Below are 12,803 nucleotides of genomic sequence, written 5' to 3' on the forward strand. Positions count from 1 at the left end.
CTTATGAGAAAACTTCTCACTGCCAGTCTCATTTTAATCACAGTCTCTTATTGATAGAGCAGCTGAGGGTGAGAATAATTGACTATAAAACTCTAATCACTGCAAACATCTCCTTATCCTTATCCAAAACACTCAAAGGAAGCCATACATACCCAGCCATTCTACTTTTGAAACTTATACAGCACTATAGAAGTCAAAGAGTCTTTCATTCAATAATAATAATAATAAAGTTGTACTACATTCTGGTAGAGCAGGATGTACATGGACTAGATTTTATCCAGGGCAAGTGGAAATGAAGAGGAACTTTGGGGCAGGGATGAGAAGGAAGCAGGAGGAGGGGAAGGACATCTAATCACTTGGTGCTGGGATTCTTCTTTTCTTAATCTGATGGCAGCCAAGGAGAGGACGGAGAACACAACTCCCAGCCCCACTTGGGTGTGTTCCCAGGTTGCACAGGTAAATCAGCTCTGAAATTAAACTCTCAGCACTGATTTTTTTTTTTTTTTTTTGACATGGACAATTTTTAAAGTCTTTATTGAATTTGTTACAATATTGCTTCTGTTCTATGGTTTGGTCTTTTGGACTGGAGACATGTGGGGTCTTAGCTCCTCAATCAGGGATTGAACTCAAACTCCCTGCATTGGAAGGTGAGTTGACCACTGGACCACTAGAGAATCCCAGCACTGACTCTTTGAAGGGTTGTTCCTGTTCAGTCACGTTCAACTCTTTGCCATGGTCTGTAGCCCTCCAGGCTCCCCCGTCAATGGGATTTTTCAGGTAAGAGTACTTGAGTGGCTTGCCATTTCCTTCTCCAAGGGATCTTCCCAGACCAGGGATGGAACTCAAGTCTCCAGCATTGGCAGGCAGGTTCTTTATCACTGAGCCGCCAGGGAAGCCCTTTGAAGGGTATTTTTACATTAAATTCTGCTGTATGAAGTTTCCAGAAGCCACAGGATCACACTTCTGTGGCTAACACAGACAACTTTCAGTTGCTTTTTGCAGTCACCCAATGTCCCTCTGCAGGGAGCCACCTGATGTCTTTGCTTCAGGAAGGAGAGGTCCTGACCTGAAGTTGGTCTGAGAGCAAGAAGTCATCAGAAACTTCATGTTTTGTTTCCTCTTTTTTCCTATATTTGATAGCCCACAAAAGGGTATGTGAAAGTTAACCTCACCCGTTCCTTATCTTACTGGTAAGAGAATTTTTAGCTGTGCAAGGAAACCTGGGTGTGTGGGTATGCCTGGGAATGCTGTGCTGAGGTTCTTATTCCTGAAAGTCAAGAGTATTTGGGGGCTTCTCTGCTGGTCCAGTGGCTAAGACTCCATGCTCCCAATGCCGGAGGCTGGGGTTCGATCCCTGGGCAGGGAACTAGATCCCACATTCCGCAACTAAGGGTTTGCATACTGCAGCTGAAGATTCCGAGTGCTGCAACTGAGACCTGGTGCAGCCAAATAAATTTAGAAGAAGAAGAAGAAAAAAGAGTGTTTTGCTAATATTGCACAGTCAGACCCCTCTTCAGACCTCAGCAGCTGGGAGCTTGGGTAAGAAATAGAACGTGCTGATGCAGCCCTTTGTAACCACCACACTCTGGGCCAGGCTGCCCCAGTGCAGGGCATGAATGAGCTCGGAGCAGTGGGTGGATTTATGCAACAATTTCTCCAAACCACAATGGAAGTGTCTGACTTGATTGCCAATATAAGAGGTTTTTAATTTTTAATTTTATTTTTTTCATTCTCTGCCTCAAAATGACCATACTCAGTTTAAGTCAGTTCTGGGTGACACGACTGATACAGAAAGCTATGTCTGAAACAATGAAAAGAGGCAAGACTTTCAGGACTTGTGGCAACAGAGAACACACTTGGGTCCTACTGATAGAATTGTGTGACATAAATATAGCTGCACATGCAGGCTTCCCAAAAGATTCAGCTTGAACCAAACACTCACTCACAACATTACTTTCAAAAAGTTGTTATAATCTAGAATTATATGATCTCAATATTCTTTAAGTGATATAAATATACTCTAGAATTGGGGTACTTCAAAATGTGTTAGTGTGTACCCTTTTAAAGCCCTAGAGAAAATCTTCTCTTCACAAGAAATTGTTAGTTGCTCCAGGTTGGTGGTTATTAATCCAAGATTAGCCTACTCATCGATATCCTTTTCCTACCTCAGGAAAATGGCCTGAAGAATTCTCTTTCTTTGTCTATAGAACAAGAGCTTGTATATTTACATGTGTGTGTATGCTTAGTCACTCAGTCATATTTGACTCTTTGTCGCCCCATGGACTGTAGCCTGCCAGCTTCCTCTGTCCATGGGATTCTCCAGGCAGGAATACTGGAGTGGATTTCTATTTCCTCCTCTAGGGATCTTCTTGACCCAGGGATCAAATACATGTCTCCTGCATTGCAGGTAGATTCTTTACCATCTGAGCTACCAGGGAAGCCCTGTATATTTACATACCAGGTACCAGTGCAAGTCATTGAGCAATATTCCAAATGTGAAGATGCAGAGATAACAAAGCATCTTACGGAGGACTTCCCAGGTGGTCCAGTGGTTGATTCCCTGCTTCCAACGCAAAGGGTGTGGGTTCTATCCCTGATCAGAGAACTAAGATCTCACATGGCTCATGGTATGGCCAAAAAAAAAAAAAAAGAAGAAGAAAGCCAGAAAGCATCTAACGTTCTTTGTTTGGTTGAAGGGTTGGGTAGTAGGCAGCTAGTGGGGATTTAGAGTCTATGTGACAGAAGTGGGTTTACTATCAAGCAATCTGGAAAATAGTAATCAACTCCACCTGGAAACTGCAAGTCACATTTCAAGGTAAACCTGGACTGAGAGAACGGTGAAATAAGCAATAGTGTTTCTTGCCAGATCAGATCCTGATAATACAGGAAGAACGGCAAAAAAGGAGAATGTGTTTTAAGGACAACAACAACAATTTTTCTGTCTTGGGAAAGATGATCACATCAAAGTAGACATAAAAAAAATGTGCTTTGTGTTAATGTATATGACATTCAAAGTAGACAAAACTTCAGTTTTTTTTAGATATATACATAAGGGGTAGAGCTATAAAGGAAAATGAAGAAATAAACACAAAAGTCAGGGGGTGGTTCCTGGTAGGACTTGAGATAGGGACAGATTATGACTAGGCAGAAGCATCAGAGGGTTGCTTGATTGCTGGTCATGTTCTAGTTTTTAATCTGGGTGGTAGCCATATGGGTATTTGCTATATAATTATTATTGATGCCACATATGTGCTTTATATATTTTTTCTGAGTGCATGTTTTATTTCACAATTTTTAAAAGAATATGAAACAAATGGCTACTTAAATCATTCCTGTGGATACTTACTCCTTGGAAGAAAGCTATGACAAACCTAGACAGCATATTAAAAAGCAGAGACATCACTTTTCTGACAAAGGTCTGTATAGTCAAAGCTCTGATTTTTCTAGTAATCATGTATGGATGTGAGAGTTGGACCATAAAGAAGGGTGAGCACCAAAGAACTGATGCTTTCAAACTGTGGTGTTGGAGAAGACTCTTGAGAGTCCCTTGGACAGCAAGGAGATCAAACCAGTCAATCCTAAAGGAAATCAACTCTGAATATTCATTACAAGGATTGATGCTAAAGTCAAAGCTCTAATACTTTGGCCACTTGATGCAAAAAGCTGACTCATTGGAAAAGATCCTGATGCTGGGAAAGATTGAGGACAAGAGGACAAGGGGACAACAGAGGATGAGATGGTTAGATGGCATCACTGACTCAATGGACATGAGTTTGAGCAAACTCCGGGAGGTGGTGAAGGACAGGCAGCCTGGCTTGCTGTAGTCCACAGGGTCATAAAGAGTCAGACATGACTTAGTGACTGAACAACAACAAGGATGAAATTTGAACACTAATGACTATCCAGGCACTGGCAAACTCTGGGTTGCATCTGAGGGAAGCTCCCATTTGGAGATCTCTGAAAGCCCTTCATATTTAGGACTAGAGACTGAGAGTTACATTGACCTTGATGCTGTCTTCTCCATGGCTATCCTGGGACCACAAGCAGTCAGGGCAGGTGCTGGAATGAGGAGGGTTGGCCAAATGGTAGGAGATTAAGGTAAGGCAAGCAGCTGGCACAGTGCAGCCAGGAGACCTGAGGTCACAGGGCAGTTGAGGGTCCAGTAGGTAGAGCTATTGGTGGTAAGAACAGTCTATACAGGCAAGCAGAGGCCTGGACATGTATGAATATTGGCCAATTTTCAGTATGTAAACTTAGTGCTCAGGAGATGAGATGTGGAGTCTCCTGACATGGGGCCAGCTGAGCTTCAGAAGGAAAGAGAGGTGGGAACTGGAAATTCCACACACCTATTGTGATGGCTAGAGCAGGGCATGGCCACCCACTCCAGTATTCTTGCCTGGAGAATCCCAGGGACAGAGGAGCCTGGCGGGCTGCAGTCCGTGGGGTCACAGAGTCAGACACCACTGAGTGACTGAGCGCATATGCACGGCTCTCTGTTCCGACCCTGACCCTGTGGATAGGGTACCGGAGACAGTGCCCCACCATCTCTGCCACAGAGCCAGGCATCCCAAGCTTGGCCAAGCTGAGTCCTTCCTCACAGGTTTTCCAAACTGGAGTTCACGGAAGTTTTATATTCTCTTTAGTTCATAGGTGGAGCTATAATTGTGTCTCCTAACTATGTGGCCATTCACCCTAAGGTATGGAGAAGCCAAAAAGAAAATAGCTGATACCCGACGAAGTAGCAGCTGTGGAATCACGGCTTCGTGCGCATTCTGATTCCATTTAACCCTTAAGGGTAGTTCTACTCCTGTCTCCACTCAAACATTACTCCCTTATCTCATAATTCTATACGATTTTTTTTCCTCACAAAGCTGCTTGCAGGCACAAGGAAATAGAGTGACATACACATTTAAGAAATGTTAAGTTATATGTTGTTGGTCAAAAGGGAGGGCACAGAGTTTAAATAGTAAGGAAAATCCCACATCTGACTTAAGCAGAGCTGGAATTCATTAGTCAGCTCTTCCGCACATAGCTCACTGGTGATTTATGAAAGTGACACTTCCCCTTTCTAGGGAGCAATGAGAACTATTCCCAAAGCCAGGCTGAGGTTGTCTGATATTGCCTTTCCCCCATCCAAGCCCTCAGGCTTTACTGATCTGATTCTTGCTTTCGCTCTGACTAAAGCGGCACATGTGCTCGCTGACTCAGGATGTTCTGTGCTAAAACGGGGTCGGTCCCCATAAACTGGGGCAGATGGTCGGTCACCCTATCGCCCATTCTGTCTGCGTCCGTCCTGGCCAGCCTCCCTGTTTGTCATCTGTGTGGGTGTGCCCTGTGGAAAAGGATGAGGACACCTGGGACTTATTTATAGCTTGGTGAAAGGACTGTGAGGAACTCCAGCTGATTTTCTTATCCAACCTTCATACTTAGATACTGTTCAGGAAGCAATGTGGCCTTATGATTTGGTAAAATTTAAAAAGAGGTATTTTATCCTCTACGTGCCCACCTAGCTGCCATACTGTGAACTGGGAAAATAATAAACTTTAAACTGTTGTAAATGCAGATGGAGAATGGACCTATTTTGAGTACATCCAGGACTTTCGCATGGACTTGGAGCATTCCTTTATAACCAAAAGTCTCTGAAAACAGCCTCTATTCCTTGTCTCTTCCCTCTGTTGTCTCATTTGTGCGTCCACAGTTAAAACACGGATGTTTTCTGAAGGTTATTGGAACATTTGATCGTCTGAGTTCATGGAGAACACACATAAGAATGGCTGAAGTTAAAAACCTGGTTGTACTTAGTGCTGGCAAGAGTGTGAAAGAACTGGAATTCTCAGACACTGCTGGTAGAAAGGAAAAATGGTACAATCGGTGTGTAAAACAGTTAACAGTTTCTGAAAAAGTTAAATATGCACATACCCATATAAGCCAGCCTAAGTATTTATCCAAGAGAAAAGAAAGCATGTGTTCACACAAAAACATGAGCGTGAATATTCAAAACAGCTTTATTTGTATTAACTGCAAACTGGAAACATCCCAACTGTCCACTAGCAGGAGGCTGGATGAGCAGAGATAGGGGCTTCCCTGCAATCCACTGGTGAAGACGCCACACTTCCGCTCCAGAGGCCCGGGTTCAATCCCTGGTCAGGGAACTAAGATCCTGCATGTGGCGCAGGGTAGCAAAACAAAAATAAGTAAAAATAAACTGGGATATAAACATTTAAAAAGCACCAAAGATATATCCAGATACCCATGGTATATCTACAATGGAAGACCACTCAGCAAAAAGACAGAGAGACAGGACCAGGGAGCGGGGGAGAGAGCAAGGGCTGGAGAAAGACAGAGAGCTATTTGATAGATGCTTCAACAAGGATGAGTCTCAATCTCAAAATAATTAGGCCAATTCTCAAAATAAGGAAACCAGATTTTAAAAAGAGTTATAATTTTATTTGTATAAAACTGTATGATTTCATTTATATAAAACTCTAGAAAATGTAAGCTAGTTTACAGTGGCAGTCTATGGGGGGCAGATAGGAGAGGATGGGGAGTAGGGGTTACAAGGAAGCAGAGGGAAATTTGGGGGGTGATGGATGTGCTCATTAGCTTCATTGAGGTGATGGTTTTAGTGTGTGTACATATGTGAGAACCAACTATATGCTTTATTTTTTTCTTAATTGAAAATATTTCATTACTAAAAATGCTAACTATTATCTAACAACACAAATCATCAATTACCACAAGTCATTAATTTATAAAAAACCACAATATCTGTGATATACAATAATGAGCTATGCATGTATTCCAAAATGGTTTCTAAACAAGAATATTTCTACAGATGATGAGTAAGTTTATTCTTTCATCTGTTTTATAAATATGAATGAGTATAACTCTTAATAGATGAAAAAAGTCTTGAGATATAACATAATAATCCTGAGACCTAATGTGTCAGGAATTATACCAAGAATAGCAAGAAAAGAGATTCAGTAAGAAAGGGATCAAGTTTAGATATCGATATTTTTATAAAATCCCATTTGAAAATCACTGGCCTGGAAGATGACAGATGTACATAATGTAAAAGTTGAATAATAAATGAAATTAGGACTGACAGCACTGTACCACCAGAATTTTGATAAATACAGGAAAACTTTTAAACGATGTGCTTTAAATATGTATGTCTTACTCTTTGTCAGTACTTCAATAAAGTTGTTTCTAAAAGCCCCACACACTTACTGGTCCTATACTGACTTATCCAGAGTACTTGGGGAATCTGACAATGTTATCCTCTTCCAAATGCTTCCCTTTCCAGGCTCCCCTGATCGCTTCCTGCCACACCACACATGCAGGAAGAGGCCACAGCAGTAGCTGTAGAGATGAGACTAAGGTCTGACCTGCTGACTTTCAACATATAGGCCTATTTTTCTGCCATCATCTTGAGCAGCCACAATAATCACAGAAAAGCAGTGAAAGTGCCAATCAATCTGCAAATCCAAATGACTCAATAAACACTTCTGTATTTTCTGGCTGCTGTACATCAGCAAGGAGGATGTGGGTGAGTGTGTTTAGGCGATACTTGGTATTTTTCATCATGTGTAAATGACTACATTAAAAATTTTTTTTTACATTAAATTTTTTAAAAAGCTAAGATTACAGCATCTGGTCCCATCACTTCATGACAAACAGAAGAGTAAAACGCGGAAGCAGTGACAGATTTTCTTTTCTTGGGCTCCATAATCACTGTAGACAATGACTGTACCAATGAAATTAAAAGACGCTTGCTCCTTGGAAGGAAAGCTATGACAAACTTAGACAGGATATTAAAAAGCAGAGGCATCACTTTGTCAACAAAGGTCCATATAGTCAAAGCTATGGTTTTTCCTGTAGTCATGTACAGATGTGAGAACTTGTCTATAAAGAAGGTTGAGTGCCAAAGAATTGATGCTTTTAAACTGTCGTGCTGGAGAAGATACTTTGAGAGTTCCGTAGACTGCAAGGAGATCAAACCAGTCAATCCTAAAGGAAATCAACCCTGAATATTTCATTGGAAGGACTGATGCAGAAGCTGAAGCTCCAATACTTTGGCCACCTGATGCGAAGAAAAGACCCTGATGCTGGGAAAGATTGAAAGCAAAAGGAGAAGAGGGTGGCAGAGGACAAGATGGTTAGATAGCCTCACCGACTCAATGGACATGAATTTGAGCAAGCTCTGGGAGACAGTGGAGGACAGAGGAGCCTGGCATGCTGCAGTTCATGGAGTCGCAAAGAGTGGGACATGACGTAGCAACTGAACAACAACGAAACAAGTTACTAAGAATCAAGAACGGGCTCCCAATTAATCCAACGGCCTTCCGACATGCATCTCAGAGCTGCAGATGGCAGGAGTTGTGGCCCACTTGCCTGGATGAACTTTCTGGGTTTTCACCCATCGCTCCAGCAAATCTGGTGCAGAGCGTGGGGCCTGGCTGGGCTTCATCCTCATTAGAGGCAGCTCAGACACAGCTGTGACTGGACCTCCAAACCCTCCTCTTCACCCACCCAAGAAGAGAAAAACAGCTTTTTCAGTCTTCATCCATCCTGCAGCTCCTTGCATCGAGGGTTTCAAGAAGGGGCAAAAGGCCATGCTTTCAAAAGCCGCCCTGCATTAGCAGACAATGGAATAACTATCAAGAGATCTGCTGCCAACCTTCTCATTTGCCCAATAGTTACCCGGATGTGTTATGACAAATGCTTATTTAATAAGTCACTACATGTGGTTTGAATTTAAGAGAAGTCTACCAGATTGTGGGGCTGCAGTTTAACCAGGACACTGGAGTGCAAAGTCAGGAAATATCAGCCCAAGTTTCTGTCTGCACACTCGGGTCACAGTTATAGGACTCCTTATAGCAGTCACGTGCTTAGGTACTGACAGGCGCTTGTTTTGAGATTCCTCTGTTTTATTAAATTCAAGGTTGTCATGGGTAACAGTCAAGTCTGTTTAGTCCCACACTTCATTTTTCATTTTTTTTCTAGGAAACTTTCGGCGGCATTCTACTTTCAAGTGGTGTCTTAAGCGTAGATGTTCTTAAGACTTAGTTCAAAGATCTCATCGCAAATCCATTTGTTGACTTCTTCCAGATAAAAGATTTAATCCTGTGTTCTGGGAGAGAGACATTCTTTTCACTTTCTGGGATGAAAATACACACTGTCTGATGGAACAAATGTCTAAGGAGATTGTGTGTGTTAAGATAAAAAGGGCTGCTGCATCCAACAGTGAAAGGGAGACTCTGGGAGGTCAGGGAGCTGTGATTGCTAGTGTGTGTTTTTGGATGCAGAAGTCAGCTGGCCGGAAGGCACTATTAGTTCTCTGATTCATCAAAGGGCATTTGTATCATGAATCGGTATTAAAGGAGAAGACAGGTCAGAGGGATGGAGGGATTTTATTTGCAGGGAAATAAAAATAATCAAATAATGCCTGAAGACCCAACTTCCCTTTGGGGGTGAGTCTGAATAGAGAACAGCTGCCTCTGAGAAGCAAATAGGCAAGGCTTCCTTTTTCTGTATTGACAGGAGCCTTAGCCAGTTCTTTAAAGAGTGGCTTACCTTAAGCTCCTGAACCTTAGAAACAGGACTGGCGGAAGAGTACAGAAGGGCTTACCCTACATGGAATGATGGTATTGAAACTGTTTTTTAACCCTGAAATCAAAAGAGAGAGACAGAGGAAGAGAGGGACCAGGTGGTTCTGCTGCTGTACATCGCAAAGTAGGTAAAATAACTCTGTGTGTGTGTATGCGCACGCGCCTGTGTGCTCAAATATGCTTTCCTTTCAAGAAATCACCCATCAAAGACTATAGCCAATACAAAGAAACATTTTAAATTGCGTGGTGAATTTCAGCAATGTGGACAGTCTGGAAAACCGAAATAACTCTTTAAATAACAGCAATAATAGCTAAAATTGATCAAATACTTGACTACATACCAGAACTCACTGAACTGTCTCCACACACACAGTTTTTAACTTATTTTATGTATGAAGAAGTGAAGGCAGAGAAGAATCAATTGCCAAGGCCCACAAACAGGTAAATGGCAAAGCACAGATCTAAATGCAGGCCCAGGGAGCCTAGATTCCAACATCATATTCCTGATATCCTGCTGATTCTCTGGGAATGTGGTTTTCCTTGGTGGGGCTGTTTCATTTACTTTAGTTGGGGGTGGGGCTGCCTGGCCAGTGCGAGTTGCCTGTGGTATTTAACAGTATTTTAATGTTTACCGAGCTATTGTGTGTCTGTGGTACACAGACAGTCGAAACGTCCAGGTCAGTGGTAGAGCCGCGCTGCCAGGAGGAGGTCCTACACGACACAATGAATGGAGTGGGGAATTGGGCATCGGGGGCCCACGCTGTGGTCCTGGCTCCATCACTCAAAAGCCACGTGACTTAGGTCAAGCATAACCTCTGAGCCTGTGTTCTTTACTAGTGCTTCAAGCACTGCCCTCCTCACATATTAGTATTACAGGAAAAACGCAGTGCTTACTAGCTTTCTTTAACCTTTAATTGCCTCAAGGGTTTGGCTTGACTCAGTGCTCTCCAAAGTGCAGAGAGAGGCGATGGGAAATGGACATTTTCTTCCCTTGTGAGGCCAAGGGGATCCGCTGGCAACATGTAAGTGATGCTGCCTTTAGAGTCTCTGTACCAAACAGCTGGGTTAGTGGGGTCAAAAGGGAAGGGCATCTGGGGGCCCTTGGAGGCAAACACAGAAGCCCAGGTGGCACCGTGGTGAAGAAACAGCCTGCCAATGCTGAAGACCCGAGACACGGGTTTGATCTCTGCGTCAGGAAGATCCCCTGGAGAAGGGAATGGCAACCCCCTCCAGTATCCTTGCCTGGAGACTCCCATGGACAGAGGAGCCTGGTCAGTGCCAGTCCATAGGGTTGCAAAGAGTTGGACACAATTGAATTGCACACACCACACCGGAGACAACTTAGTTTTTTACCTGTTTTTTGCTTCCATTAGGACTTTCTGCCTTGATCTTCAATTTACAGTAATTCAACCAACATTAATTGCATCTCTGTGCTAAACACTGCATAAATGGGCGTGAGCAGATGCCTCATCTCAAGACATAAAGCCTGCACGGAAGGACAAAAACCCTTAACGAAGGATTCAGAGAAACAAAGCACAGTGGCACAATAGTTGCTGGCCATTACTGAAGGTTGAAGGGGGTGGAGCACCAAGAAAAAATAGACACTTTTTTTTCACCTAGAAAATGTTTTAACAAGGAAATGACACCAGTGGTCTTGCAAGATAAGCTGCTGGTTTTCTGAGGGTCGAGAGGCATGAGGATGGGGACAGATTGGAAGCAAGACGTGGGCTGGATCATGATGGTCCTTGTATGATACCTGGACTTGACCTGTCAGTATTTTGGAATTATTTAAGTACTGTCTTGCTGTGTCTCGCTGTATCTCGCCATTCACTGAACCCAGGGCAGGCAGGCGAAAGCAGGGGAAGCTGGAAGAAGATTCGAGGAGCTGTAGGAACTGCAGAGATTCTTTATTTACCATAGTAAGACAGAGATGCTTTACTCTCTAACGGTTAACAATGATGACTACAAGACTTGACCCTCCTACAAGAGTTTTTCTGGGGGTGCTTACATGGGACCACACCAGGATGCACGTGCACAATGCCACAAATGATCCCAGCTGTAGGACGTGAGTGGAGTGGGGTGAGAGCCTGACCACTGCCACCTAGCCAATTGCTCTCTCCCTACAAGTACATTCTCTTTCTTTAAAGAAACTCCCTAGGACCTCAATCTGCTCTAGCTGCTGTTGATGTCCGTTCAGTCGCTCAGTCGTGTCTGACTCTTTGCGACCCCATAGACTGCAGCACACCAGGCTTCCCCGTCCTTCAGCATTTCTCGGAGTTTACTCAAACTCATGTCCACTTTTCTGCCCGCTCCCCCCTCCCCCCGAGAGCCGCTCACTCTGAGCTCCCGGCTCCTGCTAAGCCAGCACCGCTGTCGCCTCCCTCCAGTCGCCATCATGATCATCTACCGGGACCTCATTAGCCATGACGAGATGTTCTCCGACATCTACAAGATCCGGGAGGTCGCAGATGGGCTGTGTCTGGAGGTGGAGGGGAAGATGGTCAGTAGGACAGAGGGCAACAACGATGACTCGCTCATTGGTGGAAATGCCTCCGCTGAAGGCCCCGAGGGCGAAGGTACCTAAAGCACAGTAATCACTGGTGTCGATATTGTCGTGAACCATCACTTGCAGGAAACCAGCTTCACAAAAGAAGCCTACAAGAAGTACATCAAAGATTACATGAAGTCAATCAAAGGGAAACTTGAAGAACAGAGACCAGAAAGAGTAAACCTTTTATGACAGGGGCTGCAGAACAAATCAAGCACATCCTTGCTAATTTCAAAAACTATCAGTTCTTTATTGGTGAAAACATGAATCCAGATGGCATGGTTGCTCTGCTGGACTACCGTGAGGATGGTGTAACCCCATATATGATATTCTTTAAGGATGGTTTAGAGATGGAAAAATGTTAACAAAGCTGGCATTTACTTTGGATCAATCACCTGTCATCATAACTGGCTGGCCACTGCTTTTCATCCACACAACACCAGGACTTAGACAGATGGGACTGATGTCATCTCAAGCTCTTCATTTGTTTTGAACGTTGATTTATTTGGAGCGGAGGCATTGTTTTTGAGAAAAACGTGTCATGTAGGTTGTCTAAAAATAAAACGCATTTAAACTAAAAAAAAACAAAAACAAAAAAACTCATGTCCATTGAGTCGGTGATGCCATCCAACCATCTCATCCTC

General features: G+C 43.4%; 1 pseudogene; it reads left to right on the plus strand.

The window, feature by feature from the left end:
- The first annotated feature begins 11,991 nt into the window (after positions 1-11,991).
- Positions 11,992-12,528, plus strand: LOC110152640 (translationally-controlled tumor protein pseudogene; annotated as a pseudogene).
- The last annotated feature ends 275 nt before the right edge of the window (positions 12,529-12,803 follow it).

The sequence above is a fragment of the Odocoileus virginianus genome, chromosome 8 (assembly GCF_023699985.2).
Source record: "Odocoileus virginianus isolate 20LAN1187 ecotype Illinois chromosome 8, Ovbor_1.2, whole genome shotgun sequence".
NCBI classification, from domain to species: Eukaryota; Metazoa; Chordata; class Mammalia; order Artiodactyla; family Cervidae; genus Odocoileus; species Odocoileus virginianus.